Genomic DNA, 18,704 nt, shown 5'->3' on the forward strand with positions numbered 1-18,704 from the left:
CTTCCCTTGGAGGCAACTTAATCCACAGCTGCTGGATGTGGGGTTTCTAGCAACTTCCTTCAAAGCGGCTTGTGCTGGTCACTGTCAGAGATGGACGGTTGAGTTGACAGTCATTCAGCTGATCTGTTATGGCTATTCCTGCATTCCAGGCATCATCCAAGAGAATGAGGCATAGCATTGCACAAGACCAAAAGAAAGTAAATGTTTACAGGCACAACGCACATTTCAGCTTGTTACATGTTCCTGAGCAGTGAAAGAAATGAAACAATAATTAAAAAAGGTCCCAAGTCTCAGTGTGTATCTTGGCTTGCAGCACTGTCCTCTTGGAGTGCTGCCTCTGCCTCTCTCTGATCCCAGACTGAGTAGTGCCACTGGGTCATTGCATCCAGGTCAAGGTCTTTCCAGTTACTCCAAGTACGTCCCCTTTCTGAGAACTGCAAGAGCCTTTTGGTGAGGTTATTTTATGGTTTGTGACAGAGTTGGGTGCTTGATGTTCTCTCAGCACCCAGTCATACTGGGATCTCCCAGGAGATGTTTGCCTTGGGTGTCCAAAGTGTCAGAGTAGGGGAAGTTATAGATGGATTTATTCCCATGGGAGAAGGGTGGAGAAAGTAGAGGAGCACAAGAGAGGTGGATATTTAAATAATTTGTTCCCTGAATGATCCCTTTTTAATGGTCTAGTTTGTCTTTTGTGTGCATTCAGGGAAGAAATTAGGGTGCAATGAAGCAGATGTAGTGAAGGGCTGTGTTGGCACATTGGACAGCTGTGCCAGCTGGACAGCAGCTACCTCTGCTCTCCTGCTCTGAGCACAGGGCTCTGGGCACAGGTCACAGCACAGCTCGAAGGATGGCATGTCTCCTGGCCATGAGTCAGGTGGGTACAGAAGAGACGATAACCTGTGCTCTGGCACTCTTTTCCCAAGGAGAAAAGTAGAGGGCCAGCTGGGGGAAGTTGTTTTGCATGAAAGGGTGAAGCAATGGAGTCTTTCTCTTAAGAACAAGGAAATGGAGAGAGAGTGGAGGGGTGACTGAAACACCCTTGCCCGCAGAGTTGCTCTGTGCTTGATGGTGCCTCCTGCCATGCTGTGAAGCTCTTTGCAGCATCATCTTGGCCTTCACACCAAGAGAACTTCTATCACCCTGCAAGTCAGTCCCTGGCAAGGAAAAAGGGCTTTTTAGTAATGAACAGCCCACCATGCACATGGCACAGGGAGACAGACCTCCCTCCGTGCATGCATTACCCTGGGCTCAGGTGTAGACTTGATATCCACATATGAGCAATAGCTGTAGCTGCTGACTCACATCCCTTTTCTTGGTTCTCTCATTTCAGCAGTGAGCTGGCCAGATATTATTCATTTTATTTGAGATGTCTGCTGAAGGTATAAATGTCTAGGTTTCCTGTAAAGAACAGGTGAAGTCCAAAAGGCACAAAGTAAATGTGCAACAGGCTGTCTGAGAGCACGCCTACAGCACTGACTAGGGCCCGTACATCAGGCAGAACAAACATCCACAGCCATTGCTGAGTCTGCAGATAGGTTGGATTTGTTGTTTTGTTTGCCACATAAAGGGTACTTTTAAGAGGTGGCAGCTACATGGCCTCTTGTTTTATGTGACTGAATTATTTAAAGACCTTGTTGTTAGGGGGAAATGCTGACTTTTCTGTAAGGCAGGTTACAACCTGCTTATATGCAAAGTTCTGTTATGGTTTTTCTCTATCCTTAGGAAAACCAGGTTTTATTTTAAACTTGCCAGACCATTCTGAAGGCAAATGACAGTACTTTACTGAAGTCAGGGGAGGGAAGAAAATAGCTCTTCAGTCACTAAGTTATGAAAAATTATTCTGATTTAGGCATCTGATATTTATGTTCATTCTACTCTAAAACAACTTATCACCAGCTCCTCAAAGCTTTTACATCGTTGAATCTCCTTATTAACTTGGATGGTGACTACTGTTGAGTAGAATACAAAAACCCTCACTCACTCTTACAGAACGTGTAGGGAATCTAGCCTGGGAGTTAAGGTCCCAGAGCTAGTCCTGTCACCAATGATGGGAAGTTTCCGTGGATATAGTACATAGCAAAACAGATGGGAATGATGACATTTCTCTAACTGAGAACTATCCAACATCTTCCAGTAAAGATTATCTGCTTTGGTCTTACTGGTGTAGTAAAGGCCTGTGTTTGTAAAGCGGAAGAGCCAGCTCTTCAGAAGTCTTTTTTTTACAGAATGCTTGACACACAAGCCATAGTTCTGGGATTCTAGTTCCCTTGTTAAGTCCTCCTGCTTTCAGATTCTTGGAGCTAATTTTCATTGACAATAGGAACATTCCTTGAAAAATGCTGATGTAATGAAGTACGTGCTACTTGAGATTAAAAGATTTATTCAGTGACTCCTTTGTGAAACTTTTGCGAAGTGTCTTAACATTTTTATGTTTCTCCAACTGCCAACAAAATCTCATTGCACCACACAGTTTGCAACATTAGTCAGATTTTGACACAGGTTCACGCAAGAGGCAGTTTTCACAGTCAGGAATCGTAAAATGTTAAAGAAATTGCTATTGTTTGAAAACTAGACACAGTTCAGTGAAGCAGATGGACTTGCTAACAGTGACTTAGGAGGTCTGTAGCACAGCTGTGTTGACATGGATTATAGACAATCAAAATTGTATATAAAGCACATGCCTTAGTTTTAGTTTTAAGCATATTGCTAACATTTAATGAACTGTGTAACCTTATATGGTTTATGTATTTTTGTACTGTAGCTGCAAGTTATGCTAAGGCCTTGACTAAACCTTCCCAGAAATCTGAATTGCTCTTTGTAATGCAGGCACACAGACTGAGTGCGCCAATAAGCCTTTGATTGAATCTTGATTAATGTAAATATGTTAAGCCTGTAGGTGCCATTCCAGCCCAGGGAGCTTCTTACAGCTTTTAACCATGTCCACATCAGAGTTAGAGCCTTTTGCTCCAGATAATTTCCAAAGACCATCTGAAGAATGTTTGGACTCGCTTGTGAAGGATCAGGGATAGAGACATTTTCTGAAGCCCCTGGCTGGCTTGTTTGCAACACTATCCCAATAAAAATTAAGCCCTCAGACACAAACTTAGGAAAGGAAAGAAGAAAACAGAATTCTGATATATTTCACAACCGTACTCTGATCCCAGGAGAAGGATTGGGTAAGAAACACTGATCTTTCTTACATATCTGTCTGCAAAGTTTTCAGTAGTTCTCTTTTACTAGTGAGCTCTCCTGGATTAAGTGAGCAAGTTGCCTAATTGTTTCAGTGGAGTGCTTTAACTAATTGGTTCGCATCTAAGCAACAGAGAGGGGATGTAGGAGCACAGCATTTAACCAAGAGGAAAATGAGATGTGTGGAGGGAGAAGGAAGGCACCATGAAGTGTGGTAAGTTGCAGTGGGATCTAGATGGCTGAGACAGATCAAAGTACTGAGTTTTCCTCCTGGCTCTGGTGTTTGGTAACATCTGGTGCCTTAGTACCTGTTTTGATAGCAAAATTTGCAGATCTTCATTTGCCAAGGAAATGTGCTGAGCATGCATACATGTGTGGAATGGGACAAGGCAGCTCCAGCATTGGGGCCAGCTTCTTCCAAGGAAAATCTTTGTGGGAATAACCTTCCTGATCGACTTTGATCTACTGATCTACAATACTTACTTCGTAGGGATTGTGCCTCTGAGCAAACACTGACTACAAAGACGTGTGATGAGAAAGAGGAATAACGGAAAGGAAACATCCTTCCTGGTATGGTAATGCTCTTCAGTGTCTTCTCCTTGTATATGGCTTCTTCAAAGTAAAGATAGTGGACATAAGCATGCAGGTGTGACCTATATGCAAAATAAGTTATTTGTATCTCCTCCCACACCTTGCTCTCTAGACTCCATGGATGTGGTACTACTGCTGCTCCTAGGAGTCTGCCCTTATCATGAAGGGAAGGACTTTAATCTCTGATTCCCTGATTTTATCTGATTTTAGAGGTGGACAATTCCACCTCTTTATGTAGTGTCTTGTAAGGCATTAATAGCAAACAGTGTGTGTTTTTTATTTTTTTTCCTCTCCAGTCTTCCCTTCCTTCAATCTTTGTTTTGTTTCAGCTCTCCTATTACATGTTGGAGCTCAGGAGCCAGGGAGAGCCCACTTGGGTGCTTGACTTCTCAAGAATTGCAGAATAGGCCTGTGCAACACGAACCTGTCTGTTTTTAATGGGATGTGTCCAAGGTATGGTTTCTTACCATATCTGGCATGACTGGATCACAGTTATACCTACTGGTATATTTTCTGTATCATCATTTTTTTGCTGTTTTCTATGGTTTATTTTTCTATGCTTTATTTTTCTTTCTTCTTCCCATACTCCAGATATTTTGCAACACATGCAAAAAAGTGAACAAAAATTATTGCAGGACTTGATGTGGCTACATGGCCATTTTGCTGCAAATATTTTCAAAATAAAGCTATTTAATATAAAAAAAAAATCCTGTCTGCCTTTAAAAACTGTAGTGTATTGATTTGTGTTTCCCATAAAATCATGTGTCTTCAGCCAGTGTTAACAGATTAATTATTGCCTTAAGTGGCAGAAGAAAAGAAAAAATTATGGAACTATATCTCCCTCTAACCCCTGAGTTCTGGAGGTCACGAGAGATATCATACCTGCAGCTGTGTCCCTGTGGTCCCACCTCTTTATTTTTAAACAGAAGTATCTCCCAATCTCAGCAAACAATCCAGAGAGTGAATTGCGATAAATTTTCTATATCTTTCCCTTGACAGCATTTGCTGGGGTTCTGACTCTGCATGTTGGAGGACTACCTTTTGGTTTTGCTCTGGAGGTCTGTCCTTTTTATTTTGAGGAGAGGGGGAACAAAAAAAAAAAAAAAAAAAAAAAAAAAAAAAAAAAAAAAAAAAAAAAAGACACATTCCAACAGCCTTAGGGCATGGCAAAGCTGATGCTGCTGCAGCTGAAAAGGTATCTGATCATACTTGGTTAATAGCCTAGCAGAGTTTGCTCAACATGCCCCAGCTCCTCCCAAAGATTCAGTCCATGGCATGGTGTAGACCAGGGAACAATACTTTTGAAGCCCTAATGTGTAATAGCATTGCAGCCTGTACTTGGGATCCTTAAAAAACAGTCATCTCTGGATCATGTAGATTTTTTATAGTAAGACACAAATAGCAGAGTGTGGATGAGCTGAGTCGTCCTGCACATGATCTCTTCTTTGCTTTTCCTGCCCTGTTCAGTGTAACTCGAGAATTTGATCTGATCTCCTCTGTGGCCTATAAAATCATAATAAGAGCTTTAGTGACGCCTATATAATTAAAGTTGGATTGAATTTTGTGCTTCAAGCATGACTTAAACATTTATTACTCATGAAAAATTATACCATATCCTCTCCAACTTATGCCAAGCAGTCTTTTTGAGTACCAAATGAGAATTTAGTGAGATTTTTTTTTATTTCTTGCTTTTGCAATAGGAATTAAAAAGGGATCTGATATGCAATCTGTGCACACAGGGACAAATTTTAAAACCAGTTTGCCTTAAGCCATTAAGAAAATGTATCTCCAAATCTTCTCTCACTGTGCTATCTGTCCACTTCCTGGATTTAACTCCAGCCTTATTGACTATGATGGGAGGACTCCCAGATACTTCACCAACTTTGATTGCACTGTCCTTCTACCATTCAGCTTTCCTTTGCTGCTGTGGAAGGAACTGCTCTAATTTCCTAGTCGAAGTCCAAATTTGAGACTGAAATTGCTGTGTGAGCATTACAGTCATTAGAGGTACCCAAAAAGAACCTGGAAAACCACGCTGTTTGATTTAGAGATGGACAGTGATATGGTTGGCAGCAGACACAAGTTCCAAAAATAGCAATTTGTGTTAGATATTAGGAAAAAAATGCCTGTCACTTTGAGGATTGTGGAACACAAGAGTAGGAGCCCACAGATGATGTGGAATTGATATCATTGGGGATATTCTGAACCTGAATGGGCAAGGTCTAGCACAAAACTCTTCTTAGCTGGCCCTGCTTCAAATAGGATGTGGGACTGGACGATTTCAAGAGATCATTTGTGACTTGGAATGGCCTCTGATTCTAAGGTGTACTCCTTTTTGGGGTGTAGGGGATGAATCTGCTGAGACCACAAATATTCCTTAATTGCAAAGTTATACAAGGTTCAGTCATGGTTGACAAGCATGAGCACTGGAAGGACGTGAGGGAAAGGAACTAGATAAACAGTTTTGACCTGTGTTTGAAAAGCCTACAGTTTAGGGGTGAAAGGTTGATTAAAAAAGTAAATCTATTGTCTGTGAATTTCCATTTGCAGAAGATGTGTCTACTGGAAGAACCTTTAGCAGTCAAAAAGGACTGAAACATCGAGAAGGACTCTTCAGGCTGAGATACAGTGAAGATGCAGCCCAAATGACCTTGGTAAAATGGGGGAGACTGTTTGTATGTCCTTTGTTTTTCCCATGCACATGCCTGTCCCTGATGAGTTTGTGATTTGACTATGGGGACAGGGAATAGAGATGAAAAAGTAGAAGGTGTGCTTTTGGCTGAAAATATAAAACTCATGAAAACTGTTCACCCATGTTTCTCTGTTCAGGGAAAGTGTGTAAGGAATTTCCCTGGCAGTGCCAGGTGGACTTAGGTGCAGGAGAAAACTAAGATATTAAGATATACATGAATTAAGCATGGCTGACAAAATGCAAGGTTAGTCTGCAAACCTAAAGGATTAATTTATTCCCATTATTTCTCTTATTTTGCTTCATGCTTACTGTATGCCTTTCTTGCATTTGGTCTCTCCTTCAAAAAAAAAAAAAAAGACCTTGTAAATTTTTCCAGTGACCTGGAAGATTCTTAATTTTTTTTCTTTAAAGAAAACAGTCTGCAGAATAATCTTCTCTTCTAGGCAAACAAATGTCATCTTCAGAATAAGACATTCATACACGAGGAAATTCCATTGAAGAGGGGGGAAAAAAGCTTACTTGGCTTGGGCCCCTTTCAGCATGATCTGATATACAGTATGTTATCCTTAGATGATCTATTATTATCTTCCTCCCCCTGAGCCACGTGTCAGCAACCATATGTGTGTGAGCAGCTGAAACTGTCCTTTGAACTCTCCACTGGCAGACTGACAGAGTGGGCAAGTGGACAGCAGGCTGGAGTTGGGTGCAGTACCTCTCCAAGTGGCTGACCAGCTCTGTCACCTCAGGTAAGTGACTCCCAAGTCCCTGTTCCCTTTCCCGGCCCTTGTGTGTTAGGTGTGATCCCCCTGAGTGCCTCTGCCTGCTGCGATGCGGTGCCAAGGTGGCTCCAGCCCTTGGAGGGCTGTGCCTGTGTCAGTGTGACACCACAGCTAAGTCAAACAGCTTAGGAGGCTGGCTGGGCTTGGCTCTGGGCCATGTGTATGTGGCTCTCCTTGCTCTTCAGAGTAATCTGGTCTCTCCACTCCAGATGGGTGTCCCAGCTTCTTTGGAGTCAGCTCAGGGAATCTCAGTGAGGAATTGCTGCTCCTGTGAGCTGAGCATGTGTATCCTTGGTGGCCAGAAGTTGCTAGGTGATTCTCCTGAGCTGTTTATTTCTTGGCTTTGTCTTCCAGACACATATATATGCTAGGCTTGATGCACCCAGACTCATCTCTTCCACATCTGCATAGCAGTGAGCAACATCAGGAATGTCAATTACCTTTACCCTTGTGATAACCATAAATAATACCTGAAATTTCTCTGTATGCCCATTTTGTAAACTTTGTTTAAATCGAGAGCAGCTGCATAAAAACATTGTCCTGTATTGATGGTTAGTGGGGCTCAGCAACAAAGGCGGTGGAATGACAGCAATGGGCTCTAGCCAGATATTTGTCTAGTCATCTTTTGGTAAAAGGGGTATGTTAAGTCATGATCAGAGAAGTCATAGTTACTGTCACCTGAAATCTACTAAAAATGATTAATAGCCAAGCAGGAGTGTTTAGTGTTTTTTGTTGAGCCCACATCTATATCCCTCAGAAGACATTGTTTTTACTGAAACCAAATTATCACAGTGGACATTGCAATGCTGTGTGTGTGTATATAAAATGCTCAGCCTGGCAATGATGTATCTATTCTTTGAAGAAGGCTCTCAGCTCTGCAACGTACAGCAGTTTCCTCACCTTCAACTGGGCAATGACTTGCATGGAGTCACATTTATGAAGGCACTTCTTCATGGACTTCCATCAGCTGCCAACAAGATACAGCCAAACTTCTCATGCTGGTGAGGTGTTTCCTTGATGGCTGCAGGCCATATTGGTCTTTCCCAGACACTTTTGTTAGTTTCTTTCTTCAGAGCAGAACTAAGACACAGGCTCAGTAAGATCTCTGCAAATTAGTCAGCAATTAAGATGTACTGAATTTTATGCTAGTAAATTAGCTGGAAGGACAATTTGGCATTTTTAACAAGTGGCAAAAATTCCTTGGATACTGGATCACTTTTATTGGCCTGGCTTGCACACAACATTTTCCAAAAAACAAATCAAATAATTTACTGCCACTGTTGCATGGTTGTTTTGGTTCAGGAATAATTGCTGTCCCCTGCTTTCAGGGAAAAATCTTAGAGTTTGTGCAAAAATTCATACTGCTTTGGGCTGCAGCCTTTAAAGCAATATAACTTCTTTTCATAATACAGTAACACCAGTATTTCACTGAGAGTAGAAGTGTGGTCTATGTGTGCTTGGGATGCTATCTTTATACCAGAAACAGATCTACTGCAGGGTATGCAACACGCAGAGACCTTTCCAGTCCAGACCAGGCACTGGTTAGAATTGACCTATATGAAAACTTTCATTTGTTAACTAGAAGTTATTATTAAAGAACTCAGTTAGATCCCTGAGTAATACTCTGTGGATGAATCAGGAAATGGTTCAAGTCAAATGGACCCTGCAGACCCTGCTCGGATCAGTCTTTGCCCTGATGTAACTGAAGCAACGTGAACTTCTGCATTAAGTGGTATTTGAATTAATGGTTAGATCATAATACATGTGACCATGTTTAAACCTACCTGGAAAAACAAGGGGGATAATAAACTACAGGAAATTTCAAAGGTTTTTGGCCTGTTCAGCTTTGTACCTATGTTGTGCTTTCATTGTGCTGGGACTCCAGTGCAGTTGGCTTTGCTTTGGAGCAGGGGAAGCCGTTAAAAATTTGTCTGCAATGTGTGTGTTGGGACCCTGAGGTTTAGCATTGCCCATGGACAAAGGCTGTCGGAACCCAAGGTGTCCCTCAGACACTCTTGGATGTTCTGGGCCCAGGGCAGAAGCCTCTGAGACCCTGGCAGGCGGCCAGGGACCCCTGTGGTCTTGAGCTTGACCCATGGAACAATTTACCAACCTTACAGGAAGAACAAGAAATCACAAAAGTTTAGATATTATAGTAGAAGTAGTCACAAAGTGAAAGGTAGGATTTTTGAGTGCTGTACAGGGGGGTTTTAGGCCTTGTACAGGGGGGTCTGAGTTTTGTACATGGGGGTCAGAAGTTCTAAGATGGAGGGATTTGGGCGTGCCCTGTCCTCCTTCTTTCTTCTTCCTATTCTCCATGTTCTTGGTGATGTTGGCACTCACAGATTGGTTTAGAGTAGAAAGTCACTGTTCAATATAGGTAGTAGGCATTGGGGAAAAACTATAAACACCTAATACGTAATGTGTGATATAAAAGATGGCACCAGCCCCTCGGGGAGGGGAGAGAGGAGACAGCCAGAGACGGGGACAGACAGAGTCAGGGACAATGTCAGGGAGTCTGTGTGCCTTGAGATAACATGCAATAAACTGCCTTGAGACCGGACGACTGAAGACTACTGAGTCTTTCTTTGAAGGCACGGGTTGGAGGAGAGACTTTACCACCATCCGGAGTCTCCCCAAGCCGGGGAAGGCTCCGGCAAAAGGCTGCCAGACAGAGCTGAGAGCAGAGTTGCCCAGTTCAGTGAGGACAGAGACCATCTGGGCAGGGGAGGTGACTGTTTGTGGAATGCCAGAGATGCAAGGGAAAAGCCCTCTGTGGCACAACTCCATCTGCTTTTACTTATTTCTTCGTTTCATATTCCACAGAGCTTTGGTTGGTGTTTGCTGTTCTTGTTGTCTAGTCCTTCCTCTAGGCTTTTTAGGCACTGGAGATGCCACTCCCTTGGTGTTTGCGAATGCTCCTCTCCCTCCACCTGGGAGCATGGCATGTTTCACCCACTGTGACTGGGGACAGGAACCTGCAGCTCTACCAGGGACTGGCATTCCATCCTTTCCCCAGGAGAGCAGCCATATTGCCTCTGCATTTTGGTGTGCCTGGGAGGGGACATCACTCCCACACCTACAGAGCTCTGCGGCTTGCTCTTGCTGTGCCTACTGCATGATTCTGGTGCAGTGTAATGCTCTTCCACTTGTATTTCAGGGTTTCCCCCTCCTCTTCAGTCTCATGAGTCACTTGTGGAAGCTGTGGGCTCCTCACGTTTCAGTACCACTGCTTTGGGGTCCTGTACAGGTTCCACTGAAACCTCTGGAGTGCTTTACATCTATGGAAGCGTTTTCCATTGATAGCAGTAGGGGTGAGTCAGGCATTCAAGCAGCAGAACCAGTCAAGGGAGAGCTGGTGGGTGCTTCTGAAAAATAAGATTGTCTGCATGCTTTGGTGAATTGAGGAGAGACTGACAAGCAGGTTAAAACATTTCTGTAATGAATACTAAAGGTCTTCCCCAGACACCAGCTCCCTCATCTGGGATGAGGAGACCCTCTAGGAATGAGGAAATTCTCACAGATTGCCAGAATCAGAGCTGAAATGTGAACAGCAGCCTGTTTTTAATCAAGGTCTCACACGCACTCTGGCCCAGCTGCTCTCACAGGATGCAGAAACTGCCCTCCACTGTGATGCCTTTTGGGTGGGCTGTTGGAGGCAAAAGCTATTCAGTAGCTCCTGCTCTTTGTGGGCCAAAAGTTCTTACCTACACTATGGTCTTCACTGGACCACCCTCCATCACATGCCATGTTTTCCTAAAGTGTGTACTGATTACCTGCTCCGTCTTTCTGAAGTGGAGGGTGTCCAGTGCCTGGGCTTAGAAAGGCAGGTGAGACTTTCAGGAATCTCAAAACTCTTGTTGTATATTATCTCTTTATGGGTTTCTCTTTTGTGATGGACAATCCCACTTTGTTCAAAGCTCTCCACACAGGTGAGGTTGTCTTAAATCTTTGATTGTGTTGCTTTCCTCCAGATTATTTCCTGTCAATTAACATCTTTTTGGAGTTCACTGTCCTGAGACTAGATGAACACTCTGACTGGGGCCTTGCCATGTGGACCAGAGAAGAAGGGTACATGTTTTACAGGCTGTAGTCAGGCTGTTTGTACTACCCAGGACATTTCTCTTTTGTCTGTAGTCATGAGACATGACTGACTCCTATTAAGCTTGCAGTTCATCTCAAAGCTCTCCATAATTTTCTGAGGAATTGTGGCCAGGTTTTCCCTATCCTTATCTGTACTGAATGGGGTCCAATTTTTTCAGACATTTTTCCCACTGTCAAGATCAGAACTCAAGCCTGTCTTCAGGCAGTTCTTCCCAGCTACATAGCAGCTGTGTATTTTACAAGCATACAATCTATCTAATGGCTCGAGTTGTTAGAGAAAACTTTGAAGAAATCTGGACTCACAACAAACACAATACAGCTCTGCTGGGTTAATCCCTCCATTTTGACAGTGACCCATTGATAGTTAGTGTCCAAGTATGGTATTTCTATTCACTTTTGCATCTGCTCTGTGAAAGTTTATTTGAGACCATTTATTTCATCTCTTAGGAGGATGTTATGCATCTGAAGCTTTATAAGTCAGGACATGTAATGGCCTCTCTGCTATCCATGTGGCCTGTCATAGAGGGAAATTAGCTTAGCTGGATCCAAATTATTTCTGATTAAATCCATATTAGCCTAAGACTTTGCTTTGTTATCTTCTGTGCTTACGAATACTTTGCGGTATTTATTCATTATTTATTTATGTTTCAGACTTTTTCTCCTGGGAATTGTAGCTAACCTGACTTCTCTTCCTTTTGCAATCCACAAGCTTATTTAATTTTAGGCATAAAGTTTGCTTTGTTCTCTCTGTCATGCACCTCAGAGATCCTTGATAAGAGACAAATAGGTAACTGCTAATTGTTTCAGCCAGTCCTACAAATGCTGTAAGTTAAAGTTCATCCACTCTTGCTTATTCCCTACTTTAGGGAGAGGTACTACCTCTCTGCCTTGGGTTTTAGCTGTGCTTCTTGTACCTGTCTAAAGATAGCTGCTGCTAGTAGTCCACGCATGTTTCAGTGGATGCAGAGTGGGGGAAAGTTGCATGAAAAGTTGCATGAATGGGGGTGCAGTGCAGCTTCTTGTCACAGTGTGGAAGTCAGGCAGCTCCAAGAGACGGGAAAACCTCTCTTGGAGCAAAGTGTATGTAAACAGGGAGTAGCAGCCTCTTCTTCCAGGCTGGAAGTAAACAGGGCAATGCAGGATGAAGGGGAAACCTGTAGCAGCCTTTTAGTTGGAGGTGCTTACACATGGTAATGACACGGGAGACTGTCTAGGGCTCTTGCTCCAGTCTGGAGAGGGAAGTTGAGGCCTGAGAGTCCAGACTCGGGGATGAACAGACAGAGCTGACTTCAGTGTCTATTACAGCAAAGCAGCTTTTCTGTGTGAGAGACTGTCCCTAGTTTTGGTCTGCCTGGGCACTTTTCTGATTGCTGCAGTGATCAGAGGTTCTGTCTAGCCTGGAACTCTTGATTGGAGCCCCTGGTCAGGAGTGGGAGAGCACCGGGACAACAAAGAAGCACCTCCTTTGACTTGTCTTGCTGTTTGAATTGACCTGCAGTTCCCCACCTCATTTGTTATCCAAGTCATGGTGGCTGGAGCCAGGTCTTTTATTCATCAGGGGATATTTGCAGGGCCAAAAACTGGATCTCAAAGGAATGAAGAGACATCTACAGAACTCCTTCTCAAAAGGTTATCTGGGGGTTTGCACCATACCCTGACAGGCTGTAAATCAAAGGCCGGCACAGAGAAAATCCTACCACACACATTTCTTTTTGTACATGTAAAGACTTTTGGCCTCTTTCTTGCCTTCTTGTACTTCCTTGCTCTTTCATGCAGCTGGTGACTTTGGGCTCTCCTCTTTGCCTCCACTGCCACATCCCGAAGCCGTCACTACCTTTGCTGTGGCCAGGCAGAGAATAGCTCTGGGGGTAAGGTGTAGGATGGCCTTTGTGGCTGAAGGGTTATAAGTCTTTCTTGGGAGTTTGAGTTTGACCCATCTCCAGTTTCAATTCTAGTGTTTGGCCTGTTTCCAAAGCTTGTGGGGAAAGTCCAGAAATGTGGTTGTTGCAAAGTTGAGGGCCAGATAAGCAAAATAAAGAGATAACCCTTTAGGAAAAAAAAAAAAAAATAGAAAACGACTCAGTTCCATGATTAATTTTGCTCTGGGAATCCCTGTAGTCTTAGGTTTCTAGGCCTGGCCTTGTTTCTACTTCATCCTCCCTCTCTGAAGAGGCTTTTTGTCTTTAATTGCAACTATAAATAAATCATCATAGCCAGAAGTAGTATTTTTCCAAGTCTACAACTCTAGTGGCCAAACCCTTCAGTTTCCAGGAATTCGCTTCACCTTACCCAGAAGTTGCGACAAAGAAGTGAAAACCACATTCTGCCTGTATAATGTTAGCTCCAGTCTAGAGAAGTTTTCATCTGGGTATTTCTATCCTGGATTCAGACCTGACCTGTAAAATAGAATGAAGGCCAGCTCATTAGCATCTGCCTGGACCAGTTGCACCCAAAGCTTCCAGGCGTTCCTGTGGGTGTGTTCAGGCCTCTCTGCACCTCTTCCCTGTGGGCATGTCCTCAGGAAGCTGACAAACATTGACCAAATGGGACAAACCACAACAAATCAACTGAGCTGCCAAAGAACCCTGCTCTTGTGCTACCTATGTGTGAGCACATGGACTTACAGGTAAATTTACTTTCTTACCCACTGTTAACTAAGGTGATAATGGAGGGAAGCAGTGAAAAAAAAAAGAGGGTGCAGTCACAGCCCAGATGCAAAAATATCCAGGTGGTCTTGAACATCTTTTGGATAGAGCACACTGGTCTATGCTGCTCTGGTTATCTGTACCGACAGAGGTGAGTCCAAATTTGTGAGTGAACTCTTAATTTGGCAGTGCAGGGTGCTCTGGACTGCTGCAGAAGTCAGCCAGTCTCAAAGAACTTGTCCCAGAGGGGACAAACGGTCCTTCCTCGGGACTGAAACAAGTCAAAAAGGAGCTCAAAGCTGAGTTTTCTGTGCATGAAGGTCAGTTAAATGATCTAGGACCTGTCCTCAAAATGCTGCTGGAGCTCTGCTCTTAGGTTGGCCTTTCCCAGCTCAGAGGAGAGTAGTGAATACTGTGGACCAGACACAACCCAGCTGGGAGTGAGAGAGGAGACTGAAATCTCTTTGAGTGGTAGGTGAGTGTTTAGAGATCTTCAGGGCAAACTGGACTGATACCAGTCATAAAACTTTTTCTTTTCTGCTGGTGGAATACCTCATCATTGATGCACAGAGTTTGCCTGCTCGTGTAAGTAAGTATTTAAATAAAGAGGGAGCTAGACAAGAAATGAAAACTGCCTTGTAAGGATAGCCTATTAGTCTTTGTTTCAGCCTAATTCCCTCATTGTCACAGGAACATATGTGATGGTGGTAGTCATCCTTGTGGATTGTCTGCTTGTTCTTCAGAGATCATTAAACACAATTACAGGAAAAGAGATCTTTGTTTCTGAGCAACACTCAGCTTTTATATAAGTGTTCCACATTTTCTTCAGAATGCTTTACCAATTGTAATTAATTTTAACCGTTTGGTTGGCATGAATATAAAACAGCCCTTTTCTGCCAACTGATTCTCATTTGTTTTCATGGGAATTGAATGTCTGGGTCCTTAAGTCACCTTTAAATATGCCAGCCTCAGGTCATGTTTGCTTCATGTAGCTTTCTTGTTGTTGAGTGTCTCAGGGTGGAAAACCTCCCCTTTTGGACAGAGATGATAAATTCCTAGGGGCCTCTGTGAGGGCTGGATTTCTCATGTTTAAATGGAGAAAGGCTCTGTATTAATGAAACCCATCTACTTTCCCCAGCTCTCCTGATGGTCTTCTAGTTGACTGTGGACAAATAGATGCTCCTCCACAGACTTCAGCTGGCCCATGTGTGAGGAGGCGTGGGACTGCCTTCCCCTGCCAAGGGGCTTTCAGAGCCAAAAGGAAGATGTGTTTTGGAAGGATTGGAGTTGGCAGCACAATAAAAAGGAAGAAAATAGGGAGTTTCAGAGCCAGAAGCAGAGGGAGGCATGGTCTGGGCAGGGACTGGATGAGCAGAGTCAGCAGCAGCTGGGGTCTAACTCAAGATTTGTTCTGCAGCTTACATATGTCCAGGCATGGACTTGTTGCCTGTATTCATTTGTAAAGTACCTTTCCAAGCCACAGGGTTTTAGTGATGGTAGTGTTGTCCAACAAAGGCCTCTGTTTAGGATGTGGGCTTTCTAAGCTAGTTGAGGCTATGAAAAAATAATAATAAAAAGGTATTGAAAACCTGGTAAGGCAAAGAGAGGAAGGGCAAAACTGGCTGGAAAGTGGAAAATATTTTCCATGATGAATTATTAACATAAAGAAATGTGTTCCTGTGCTTTGAAATTTCTGCAGCATTTTTTTTTTGCCACCAGAAATGCTAAAAACTAAAAGAAATTAAGTTAAATATAAATAAATAAGATCTTGAGCAACTCCTGCCTCCAGGAAATGAGCTCCTCTATCTCCCTTTTCTATGAAAACTTGTATTTAGAAAATAAACTGTTTTTCTATTTGAAATGAAACTATCAAATATAAAAGGTTGACCAACTCTAGGAAAGTCTGGTCTTGCGCTTAAGGCACTGATTCTGGACTGAAAGACCTGGGTTTAATTTCCACTTCTGCTACAAACTTTTCCTGTGTGACCTTGGGCTAATCCTTTAATCTCACTTTGCCTCTGTTCCTCATCTGTCAGATGAGGCTATGACTTCCCCACCTCACAGGGGTGTTTTGAGAATAAACACATCCTCCGTGCCCTGCGCCTCACCTTCCAGCCCGCTCCTCTCCTGGGGCAGGGGAAAGGGAGGGATATGGTCCATGCTTTGGGAGCCACTGAGATGGCTCCCTCCATGGCCATCAGACAGACTGGTGAAGGCAAGGCTGAGTAGGACCCCTAGCAGATCCTAACTGTCCTTGGAGAGCGAGAGACGAGGGAAGAAAAACACTAAGCATGTATGAACCGTGGAAAGGAGAAATTTGTTGTGTTCTGTCTTGTTTTGATTTGTTTCTCCCTACTATTTCCCTGTCCTTTTTTCCATCCCTCAAGCCAGCACTCACAAAGTGTCCGTAGCACTCTAACAGCACAAAAACCGGCCCCGTGTAGGGCTGGCTGCTTCCTGAATTAGTCTACATTTGCAGCAATTACCTTCTTTCCTTTCTAGCCAAATGTTTCTCTGAGCCTGAGGCCCAGCTAATTTTTTTTGTCAGCTCTAGTTGCGCTGGGCGGCCCTCTCTTCCATACGGGAAATATAGAGATGCCATTCAGGCATCTCTAATCCCACTTTCACTGCTGCACTCATTAAAACATTCCTTTATTCATTTTAATTTTATTCTCTCCTCCCCACCACCTTTTCTAAACAACCACTTGTATTATACTTTTAATTGCCTTTAGATTTCCCTGGTGTAACTTCTCCAGCATCCGCATAGCCGTAGGCAGAGCACACAGTGCTGGGAGCCTTGCACATGGTCTGTGGGCTCGCTATTGACTCAGTGGCATGCTGTGAATGAGTCAAAGATCCATGGGGATTGCTGGAGGTGGACAAAAGGGTAGTAGGATCGAAAGCAGGGGTGGAGCGGGGACGAGAGGGAAAAGCCAGCGAGACAAACATGCTCTGCGCTCCCTGTGTGTTGGTGGAGCATCTTCCCTTGGCACAAGGAGAACAACTTCAGCTGTGGACTGGGAAGCTGGGCTAGGCTGCCTGCCCTGCCAGGGTTGGGGGGCAGCAATGTCTGCATCATGGCTCCGTGAGGACAAGCTATCATGTGGCCTTATACAGGCGTGACTTCATCTGTTTCCATAAGATTGCTTTCTCCCTCTCTCCTTCTTTGGCTGGTAATTGAGAAATGCATGTGCTCACCTCCTAGGAGCAGGAAATGAGAACCGCAAGAGGAAACGAGCTGGAAAGTATACATGGGCCGAAAAAAAAATATAGATTAGGTGTGGGGGAAGTCAGAGATGTTATGGAGAAGAAAAGGGATTCCTCCTGCGTGGGGTCATTGCCATATAGGGCTCACAGCATCTTCCTCTGCACTGCAGGCAAGAGCAGGGCTGGGGAAGTCCTGTTGATATCTGTGCAATTGTGCTTATCTTAAGAGTATTCTCTGGGCACAAGGGGCCCAGAGGCAGGGTGAAAAGATGGCCCAACATGATGGTGGTACCTTGTGTGTTGTTTCTTGATACAAACACAACTTCTTGCTCATTAGGGCAGCTTATGGGACCTGCTAATGAGGAGGACTGTAGCCCAGGTGTAAATGGGAGCAGAGGATGAACCCACCACAACACAGGTGTGGGGCTTTAAAGTGCTTGATGGAGAAGGGGGAAGAGGAAGGAATGGTGTTTTAGGTGGAGTTAATCACCTGAGTGAGTTCTCTGGGGCTGGCAGATCTCAGGATGAGGATTGCAGGGTGCTGGGAGAACTTCCCAGTCAGGCTATGCTCTCTGCTGTTGGATCTTGCTCACATACAGGTAAGCAATGTCCATTGCCAGGATCCCACTTCTTTGTTTCTTGTCTCTGTTTTCACCTAAATTAGCTTTCAGGATTTGGAGACAATGCCTCTGGAGGTAGGTTAGTCTAGGTAGTTTGGTTTCCACTTGATTGCTTGTGCGTTTTTTGCATTTGAAATGGAGACAACTGATAGAGGAGGTGGTTTAAAGGGGTCAGATTGGTAAAGAAAGCCTTGCTGCCTTGTTCATTCAGTATCTTAAGTTTCTTCCCTGGTGCCAAATTTTCTCTTTCATTGTGTGTCCTCTGCTTGCTTTTACTCCCTGCACTAAGGATGTCTCACACCTTTCCCCTCTGCTGCTGTTGAAATGAAGTTTGGGAAGAGACCAGTGGTCCTCTCAGGGTTAGCTCTTGAACCTGAAGGACTTGTTCTTTAGTTGATGAGCCCTAATATAATGTCACCTGTCAGGGGGTCCTGTCCTCAGAGGGATGTAAAATGACCACTGCTAATTATCTCTAGAAAGCCGAGTTGTTGGGAGTCCTACACGCAGCCAGGTGCAGCTGAGGGAGGGAGAAAGCTAATGAACCAACTGCAGGAGCTGTGCAGGGTTTGCAGCATGTCCTGTTGATGCAGAAGGCTGTAGTGATTCACCCAAAGTGGTCTGGAGCTTTGCAAATTAGTTCTCTCTTCTTGATCTACATGATCTTGATTTCAAAGTCTAAATGAAGACAGGTCAGAGTTTATGATCAGCTGTAGTTGGCATGTATATCCATTTCTTTTGACCTGTTCCATCTCTTTATGGTGATTCAGGTTTTTTTAGGTTTTTTTTTTTTTTTTTTTTTTGTATACCAGAGGAACTTCTAGCTGACGGAAAGCCTGTGCGATGTATTAGGGCTTAGAGGGTCTATGCTGGCACAAGT

At 43.8% G+C, this 18,704-nt stretch overlaps 1 long non-coding RNA gene across 3 annotated transcripts in view; it reads left to right on the forward strand.

Annotated features, from left to right (window-relative positions):
- The first annotated feature begins 2,759 nt into the window (after positions 1-2,759).
- Positions 2,760-18,704, forward strand: part of LOC128790287 (uncharacterized) — a 98,314-nt gene continuing 82,369 nt past the window's right edge. For all 3 annotated transcript variants that reach the window (XR_008431684.1, XR_008431683.1, XR_008431685.1), the window contains exons 1-4: positions 2,760-3,759; positions 4,110-4,233; positions 6,331-6,434; positions 7,043-7,218. This is a non-coding gene — a long non-coding RNA (uncharacterized LOC128790287). The remainder of the gene's footprint in view (positions 3,760-4,109; positions 4,234-6,330; positions 6,435-7,042; positions 7,219-18,704) is intronic.

Source organism: Vidua chalybeata, chromosome 6 (assembly GCF_026979565.1).
Source record: "Vidua chalybeata isolate OUT-0048 chromosome 6, bVidCha1 merged haplotype, whole genome shotgun sequence".
NCBI lineage: Eukaryota > Metazoa > Chordata > Aves > Passeriformes > Viduidae > Vidua > Vidua chalybeata.